The following is an 8,600-nucleotide window of genomic DNA, read 5'->3' on the forward strand; positions in this document are numbered from 1 at the left end:
TCTCTCTCTCTCTCTCCTGCCGTCTCTCTCTCTCTCTCTCCTGCCGTCTCTCTCCCTCTCTCTCTCTCCTGCCGTCTCTCTCTCTCTCTCTCTCCTGCCGTCTCTCTCTCTCTCTCTCTCTCTCTCCTGCCGTCTCTCTCTCTCTCCTGCCGTCTCTCTCTCTCTCTCTCCTGCCATCTCTCTCTCTCTGTCTCTCTCTCTCCTGCCGTCTCTCTCTCTCTCTCTCTCTCTCTCTCCCTCTCCCTCTGTCTCTAATGAGAGAGCAGTCCCATAGTCAGAAGGGCTATGGTAAATTTACCCTTTCTATTGTTTTAAACTCTTGCTTGTCCATATTGCTTGACCATAAGTATCACCCTCATAATTTAATCCTTTTAGGTGCAGAGTTATCTCTCGTTGCTGTGTGAAGGGAACCCTAAACATATTTTTTCTGTAACAGAGTGCAGTCGGATATCATGCCATCATGGTTTCTATTTTAATTCAAAAATATAGTTTATTCATAAAAATATCTGTGTATACATACATAGTCAGTAAAGTAGTTCAGTTCTGTATGAAGAAACAATCAAACATTGGAGTTTGACTCTATCCAACAAACAAACCAAAGACATCTCTTACTTGTACAAGACTATATTTACCTGTATTTGAGGCACCAGGAGGGTATGATGATTGAACAGACCCCCATTATTCTTCAGCAGGAAGCCCTCAGACAGTGGTCTTTCCCCACTGCCCCTTGGCAGCAACTGTCCCAGGCCTTAGTACGTCCCTCAGGACCTGGACCTGCACCTTGGAACGTGCCAGTCTGTAACACTCCTTGCCCTGGGAGGCCAACAGGTTTCAGTCAGGCCAAAGACCATCTTTCATTGAGTTGACGGTCCTCCAGGTGCAGTCGATGTTTGTCTCGGTGTGTGTCCCGGGGAACAGACCGTGGAACACAGAGTCCCTCGTCACAGAGCTGCTCAGGCCAAACATCGACAAAAGCCACTGCATCTTCCTCCAGCCTTCCTTTACAAAGGAACATTCCAGAAGGAGATGGGTGACAGTCTCTACCCCCCGCAGCCGCTTCGAGGGCAGCGTGCGGTGGTACAGACTGACTGGGTGCACATGAAGGATCTCACAGGTAGTGCCCTTCTCACCACCAGCCCAGCGATGTCTTGGTGCTTGTTGGAAAGTTCTGGTGATGAGGCATTCTCCTAGTTAGGCCTGACCCCAGCAAGGGGCACGTACCTATGGACAAGTGCCAAATTTGGCCAAGCCATAAATCCAGGAAAGGAGCAGGAGGTTGAGAAGGAATTTGAGCAAACATTTATTTTTGTCCAGAAGATGGGGATTGGCTGGGGGGCAACTTGGAACGAAAACAGTGGTAGAGGACAAGAACCATTGAGACATTTAGGATTCAAAAGTATTCAGATGAACACTTGATATGACGTGGACACCGGAAAAAGTGAGGACTGCAGATGCTGGAAACCAGAGTCTGGATTAGAGTGGTGCTGGAAAAGCACAGCAGGTCAGGCAGCATCCACGGAGCAGGAAAATCGATGTTTCCTGAAAAGGCCTGATGAAGGGCCTTTGCCCAAAACGTCGATTTTCCTGCTTCTCGGAGACTGCCTGACCTGCTGTGCTTTTCCAGCACCACTCTACTCTATGCCAGGGATATACAGAGCTACAGACCAATTCCTGGGGAATGGGAATAGAATTGATAGCTACTTGATGACTAACATAGATGTGATGGTCTGAAGGGCATTTTCCAAGCTGTAAAAACCTCAATGACAATGGCACAGAGATTAGAGGAAAATCAGTTCCCAATATAGCTGTAACATACCCAGGCTCGAAGTATGGAAAAAACAAGACTGAACCTTTTTTTTGCTGTAACTTGCAAAGTTTCCTTTAGCTGCCAGGAGGAAGTGAATAATTAGGTTACTTTCTGTATGAAGCAGAAGTGAATGTGACACGTATCTGCAAAATCTGGAACTTACTGTATTTCTTCAAGCGTGTGGCTAAATGCTTGCTCAAACCTGCCCAAACCTGGCGGGGGTGGGGAGGGGGAATTGGATTATTGCAGCAAGTTTTGAAGCAGGGTTATAGTTACCCCACTGAGCCATGGTTACCCTTTACCCATCATCTTCATCAAACATACAGTTCTCACAGGCCTGGCATCAGCTTTGTAACGAAACATCTGGGCATCACGTTGGTTATTCACTCATGGCACACAGCTGTCACTGTCTGGGACAGCGTTTACAGTATTGCCCATTCCTAACTGCCCCTGAGCAGGCAGGGGTGAGCTGCAGTCCAGTGTTGGCAGTGTTTGAATATCTATCTTTTTGTCTTTCTACCTATTTCTCTATTCAAACTATCTCTTTACCCAGCCACTTGTTAATCTCTCAATCTCTTGAAACTGTCACGTTAACATATTTATCTAATCAACTGATCTATCTACACCAACTCTAACTCTTATGTCCTCCATTTTTTTTAATATTTCTGAATCTCTATCCAATCTCGTCACTTTCCCTCTCAATTTCCACTAAATCCATGTCTCCATCCAATTCATCCGATCAATCGAGCTATCCATGTTCAACATATCTATGTCTCTATCCTTTCTCTCTCTCGGTCTCTATTCAATCAGGTTATGTCTCCATCTATACCCTTTAAAAACAATTACCTAACTTACCTGTTCCTGTATTCAATGTCAAGTGCATACCCTTTCTTTTGATCACTTTATACATGCCAATTCTCAATCTATATCCTATTGGGGATTTCTTTATCCAGTCATTTTATGTATTTTATCTAAATTATTTGATCTATCTGTCTGTCTATATATCTATCTACATCTAATAATTGACTTCCAAAGTGAGAGTGCTTTTCTTTTAAAATGTTTATAAATCTCTATCTATTGTCCATCTACTGTATCTGCTTATCTATTACTATGTCTATTTGCTTCTGTCTGTGTGTCTGTATTAATTTACTTCTCTATACATCTCGCCATGGATCTCTTGTTATATTTGTCTCTCTCTCTCTCTCCAACTCATTGTAGAGGAATCTCTTGATCTTTGTCTCTCTCTCTCCCTCTCTCTCTCTCTCCCAATCTCTCTTTCTCTCAGTCTCTCTCTCCACCTCGCTGTAGAGGAATCTCTTGATCTTTGTCTCTCTCTCTCCCTCTCTCTCTCTCTCCCAATCTCTCTTTCTCTCTGTCTCTCTCTCCATGTCACTGGAGAGGGATCTCTTGTTCTTTTTGTCTCTCTCTCTCACTCTCTCTCTCCACCTCGCTGTCGATGGATCTCTTGTTCTATTTGTCTTTTTCTCTCTCTCTCCACCTCGATGTAGAGGGATTTCTTGTTATATTTCTCTCTCTCTCTCTCTCTCTCTCTCCACCTCGCTGTCGAGGGATCTCTTGTTCTATTTGTCTCTCTCTCTTTCTCTCTCTCTCTGCAACTCGGTATAGAAAGATCTCTTGTTCTGTTTGTCTCTCTCTCTCTCTCTCTCTCTACCCCGCTGTAGAGGGATCTCTTCTGCGATTTGTCTCTCTCTCTCTCTCCACCTCACTGTAGAGGGATCTCTTGTTCTATTTGTCTCTCTTTCTCTCTCTCTCTCTCTCTCTCGCCCTCTCTCTCCACCTCGCTGCAGAGGGATCTCTTGATCTATTTGTCTCTCTCTCTCTCTCTCTCTCTCCACCTCACTGTAGAGAGATCTCTTGATCTATTTGTCTCTCTCTCTCTCTCTACACCTCATTGTAGAGAGATCTCTTGATCTATTTGTCTCTCTCCCTCTCCCTCTCCATCTCTCTCTCACGCTCTCTCTCTCCACCTCACTGTAGAGGGATCTGTTGTTCTATTTGTCTCTCTCTCTCTCTCGCTCTCGCTCTCTCTCTCCACCTCACTGTAGAGAGATCTCTTGATCTATTTGTCTCTCTCCCACTCCCTCTCCCTCTCTCTCTCCACCTCACTGTAGAGGGATCTGTTGTTCTAGTTGTCTCTCTTTCTCTCTCTCTCTCTCTCGCTCTCGCTCTCTCTCTCCACCTCGCTGGAGAGGGATCTCTGGATCTATTTGTCTCTCTCTCTCTCTCTCTCCACCTCACTGTAGAGAGATCTCTCGATCTATTTGTCTCTCTCCCTCTCCCTCTCTCTCTCCCTCTCTCTCTCTCTCTCTCCACCTCACTGTAGAGGGATCTCTTGTTCTATTTGTCTCTCTTTCTCTCTCTCACTCTCTCTCTCTCTCCACCTCGCTGCAGAGGGATCAGTTGATCTATTTGTCTCTCTCTCTCTCTCTCACTCTCTCTCTCTCCACCTCGCTGTAGAGGATCTCTTGTTCTATTTGTCTCTCTCTCTCTCTCACTCTCTCTCCACCTCACTGTAGAGGGATCTCTTGTTCTATTTCTCTCTCTCTCACGCTCTCTCTCTCTCTCTCCACCTCACTGTGGAGGGATCTCTTTCTCTCTCTCACTCTCTCGCTCTCTCTCTCCACCTCACTGTAGAGGGATCTCTTGAACTATTTGTCTCTCTCTCACTCACTCTCTCCACCTCGCTGGAGAGGGATCTCTTGTTCGATTTGTCTCTCTCTCTCTTTCTCTCTCTCTCTCCACCTCACTGTAGAAGGCTCTCTTGTTCTATTTCTCTCTCTCACTCACTCTCTCCACCTCGCTGGAGAGGGATCTCTTGTTCAATTTGTCTCTCTCTCTCTTTCTCTCTCTCTCTCCACCTCACTGTAGAAGGATCTCTTGTTCTATTTCTCTCTCTCTCTCTCTCTCCCTCCCTGTCGAGTGATCTCTTGTTCAATTTGTCACTCTCTTCTCTCTCCATCTCTCTCTCCACCTCACTGTAGAAAGATCTCTTGTTCTCTTTGTCTCTCTCTCCCTCTCTCTCTCTCTCTCTCTAGCTCACTGTAGAGGGATCTCTTGTTCGATTTGTCTCTCTCCCCCTCTCTCTCTCTCTCTCGCTCTCTCCATCTCGCTGTAGAGGGATCTCTTGTTCTGTTTGTTTCTCACTCACTTTCTCTCTCTCTCCCTCTCTCTCTCTCTCTCTCTCTCACTCTCTCTCTCCACCTCGCTGTAGAGGAATCTCATGTTCTATTTGTCTCTCTATCTCTCTCTCTCGCTCTCTCTCTCCACCTCGCCGTAGAGGGATCTTTTGTTCTCTTTCTCTCTCTCTCTCTCTCCATCTTGCTGTTGAGGAATCTCTTGATCTTTATCTCTCTCGCTCCCTCTCCCGCTCTCTCTCCCAATCTCTCTCTCGCTCTCTCTCTCTCTCCCCACCTCGCTGTAGAGAAATCTCTTGATCTTTGTCTCTCTCGCTCCCTCTCCCTCTCTCTCTCTCCCAATCTCTCTCTCGCTCTCTCTCCAACTCGCCGTAGAGGGATCTTTTGTTCTCTTTGTCTCTCTCTCTCTCTCTCTCTCTCACTCTCTCTCTCCACCTCGCTGTAGAGGGATCTCTTGTTCGATTTGTCTCTCTCTCTCTTTCTCTCTCTCTCTCCACACCTCACTGCGGAGGGTTCTCTTGTTCTCTTTGTCTCTCTCGCTCTCTCTCTCTCCACCTCGCTGTTGAGGAATCTGTTGATCTATTTGTCTCTCTCTCTCTCACTCTCTCTCTCCACCTCGCTGGAGAGGGATCTCTTGTTCGATTTGTGTCTCTCTCTCTCTCTTTCTCTCTCTCTCACTCTCTCTCTCCACCTCGCTGTAGAGGGATCTCTTGTTCGATTTGTGTCTCTCTCTCTCTCTTTCTCTCTCTCTCACTCTCTCTCTCCACCTCGCTGTAGAGGGATCTCTTGTTCGATTTGTCTCTCTCTCTCTCCACCTCGCTGTAGGGGGATCTCTGTTTCAATTTGTCTCTCTCTCCATCTCTCTCTCCACTTCACTGTAGAAGGATCTCTTGTTCTATTTGTCTCTCTCTCACTCTCTCTCTCTCCACCTCGCCGTAGAGGGATGTCTGGTTTGATTTGTCTCTCTCTCTCTCTCTCTCTCACTCCCCCTCCCCGTAGAGGGATCACTAGTTCAATTTGTCTCTTGCTTTTCTCTCCATCTCTCTCTCCACCTCACTGTAGAAAGATCTGTTGTTCTCTTTGTCTCTCTCTCTCACTGTCTCTCTCCACCTCGCCGTAGAGGGATCTCTTGATCTATTTATCTCTCTTTCTCTCTCTCGCTCTCGCTCTCTCTCTCCACCTCACTGCAGAGGGATCTCTTGTTCTATTTCTCTCTCTCTCTCAGTCTCTCTCACTCTCCCCGTAAAGGGATCACTTGTTCAATTTGTCACTCTCTTCTCTCTCCATCTCTCTCTCCACCTCACTGTAGAAGGCTCTCTTGTTCTATTTCTCTCTCTCTCTCTCTCTCTCCCTGTCGAGTGATCTCTTGTTCAATTTGTCACTCTCTTCTCTCTCCATCTCTCTCTCCACCTCACTGTAGAAAGATCTCTTGTTCTCTTTGTCTCTCTCTCCCTCTCTCTCTCCACCTCACTGCAGAGGGATCTCTTGTTCTGTTTGTTTCTCACTCACTTTTTCTCTTTCTCTCCCTCTCTCTCTCTCCCTCTCTCCCTCTCTCTCCACCTCGCTGTCGAGGGATCTCTTGTTCTATTTGTGTGTCTCTCTCTCTCTCTCCAGCTCACTGTTGAGGAATCTCTTGATCTTTATCTCTCTCGCTCCCTCTCCCTCTCTCTCTCCCAATCTCTCTCTTGCTCTCTCTCTCTCTCTCCAACTCGCTGGAGAGTGATCTCTTGTTCTATTTGTCTCTCTCTCTCTCTTTTTCTCTCTCACTCTCTCCCACTCTCTCTCTCGCCTTCCCTGTAGAGGGATCATTTGTTCAATTTCTCACTCTCTTCTCTCTCTCTCTCTCTCTCTCCACCTCGCTGTTGAGGAATCTCTTGATCTTTATTTCTCTCGCTCCCTCTCCCTCTCTCTCTCCCAATCTCTCTCTCACTCTCTCTCAATCTCTCCACCTCGCCGTAGAGGGATCTTTTGTTATATTTGTCTCTCTCTCTCTCTTTCTCTCTCACTCTCTCTCTCTCTCTCTCCACCTCGCTGCAAAGGGATCTCTTGTTCGATTTGTCTTTCCCTCTCTCTCTCCACATCGCTGTAAAGGGATCTCTTGTTCTATTTCTCTCTCTCTCTCTCTCTCTCTCTCTCTCTCCCCCTCCCCGTAGAGGGATCACTAGTTCAATTTGTCACTCTCTTCTCTCACCATCACTCTCTCCACCTCACTGTAGAAAGATCTCTTGTTCTCTTTGTCTCTCTCTCACTCTCTCTCTCCAGCTCTCTGTACGGGGATCTCTTGTTCAATTTGTCACTCTCCCTCTCTCTCTCTCTCTCTCTCTCGCTCTCTCTCTCCACCTCACTGTAGAGAGATCTCTTGTTCTGTATGTTTCTCGCTCACTTTCTCTCTCTCTCTCTCTCCCTCTCTCTCTCCCTTTCTCCCTCTCTCTCTCCACCTCGCTGTAGAGGGATCTCTGGTTCTATTTGTCTCTCTCTGTTTCTCTCTCTCCACCTCTCTTGATCTTTATCTCTCTCGCTCCCTCTCCCTCTCTCTCTCTCTCCCAATCTCTCTCTCGCTCTCTCTCTCTCTCCACCTCGCTGTTGAGGAATCTCTTGATCTTTATCTCTCTCGCTCCCTCTCCCTCTCTCTCTCTCTCCCAATCTCTCTCTCACTCTCTCTCTCTCTCCACCTCGCTGGAGAGGGATCTTTTGTTGTATTTGTCTCTCTCTCTCTCTTTCTCTCTCACTCTCTCGCTCTCTCTCTCCACCTCGCTGTAGAGGGATCTCTTGATCTATTTGTCTCTGTTTCTCTCTCTCTCACTTTCTCTCTCTCTCTCGCTCTCTCTCTCCACCTCGCAATAGAGGGATCTCTTGATCTTTATCTCCCTCGCTCCCTCTCCCTCTCTCTCTCTCTCTCTCTCCCAATCTCTCTCGCCACCTCGCTGGAGAGGGATCTTTTGTTTTATTTGTCTCTCTCTCTCTCTTTCTCTCTCACTCTCTCGCTCTCTCTCTCTCCACCTCGCTGTAAAGGGATCTCTTGTTCTATTTGTCTCTCTCTCTCTCTCTCAGTATATTTTAATTTCAAAAATATACTTTATTCATAAAATATTTTGATGATCTGTACAATTGGTCATGCCATACATCTGTAAACATTCCATTTCTTTGCAGACAGAGACAGAGCAATCATTCCTATACTCATTCCGTATGATTACTATCCATATATTTAGCTGGGGGGTCAGCGGAGCCCCGTTACTGCTTGGGCCCCCTGTTCTTCGTTAGGCAGGCAGATGTTACACGGTGGTCTTTCCCCACCGTGCCTTGGCGGCAGCTGCCCCAAGCTTCAGCGCGTCCCTCAACACGTAGTCCTGGACCATGGAATGTGCCAGTCTTCAGCACTCAGTCGGGGTCAACTCCTTCAGCTGGAAGATCAGCAGGTTTCGGACCACCCAGAGAGCGTCCTTCACCGAGTTGATGATCCTCCAGGCACAGTTGATGTTCGTCTCGGTGTGCGTCCCGGGGAACAGACCGTAGAGCACGGAGTCCCGCGTCACGGCGCTGCTCAGGACGAACCTCGACAAACCCCACTGCATTCCTCTCCAGACTTCCTCTGCGTAGGCACATTCCAGAAGGAGGTGTGTGACAGTCTCGTCCCCCCC

The sequence above is a fragment of the Chiloscyllium plagiosum genome, unplaced genomic scaffold (assembly GCF_037043375.1).
Source record: "Chiloscyllium plagiosum isolate Xiang-an unplaced genomic scaffold, Cpla_swu_hap1 HiC_scaffold_35, whole genome shotgun sequence".
Taxonomy (NCBI): Eukaryota; Metazoa; Chordata; class Chondrichthyes; order Orectolobiformes; family Hemiscylliidae; genus Chiloscyllium; species Chiloscyllium plagiosum.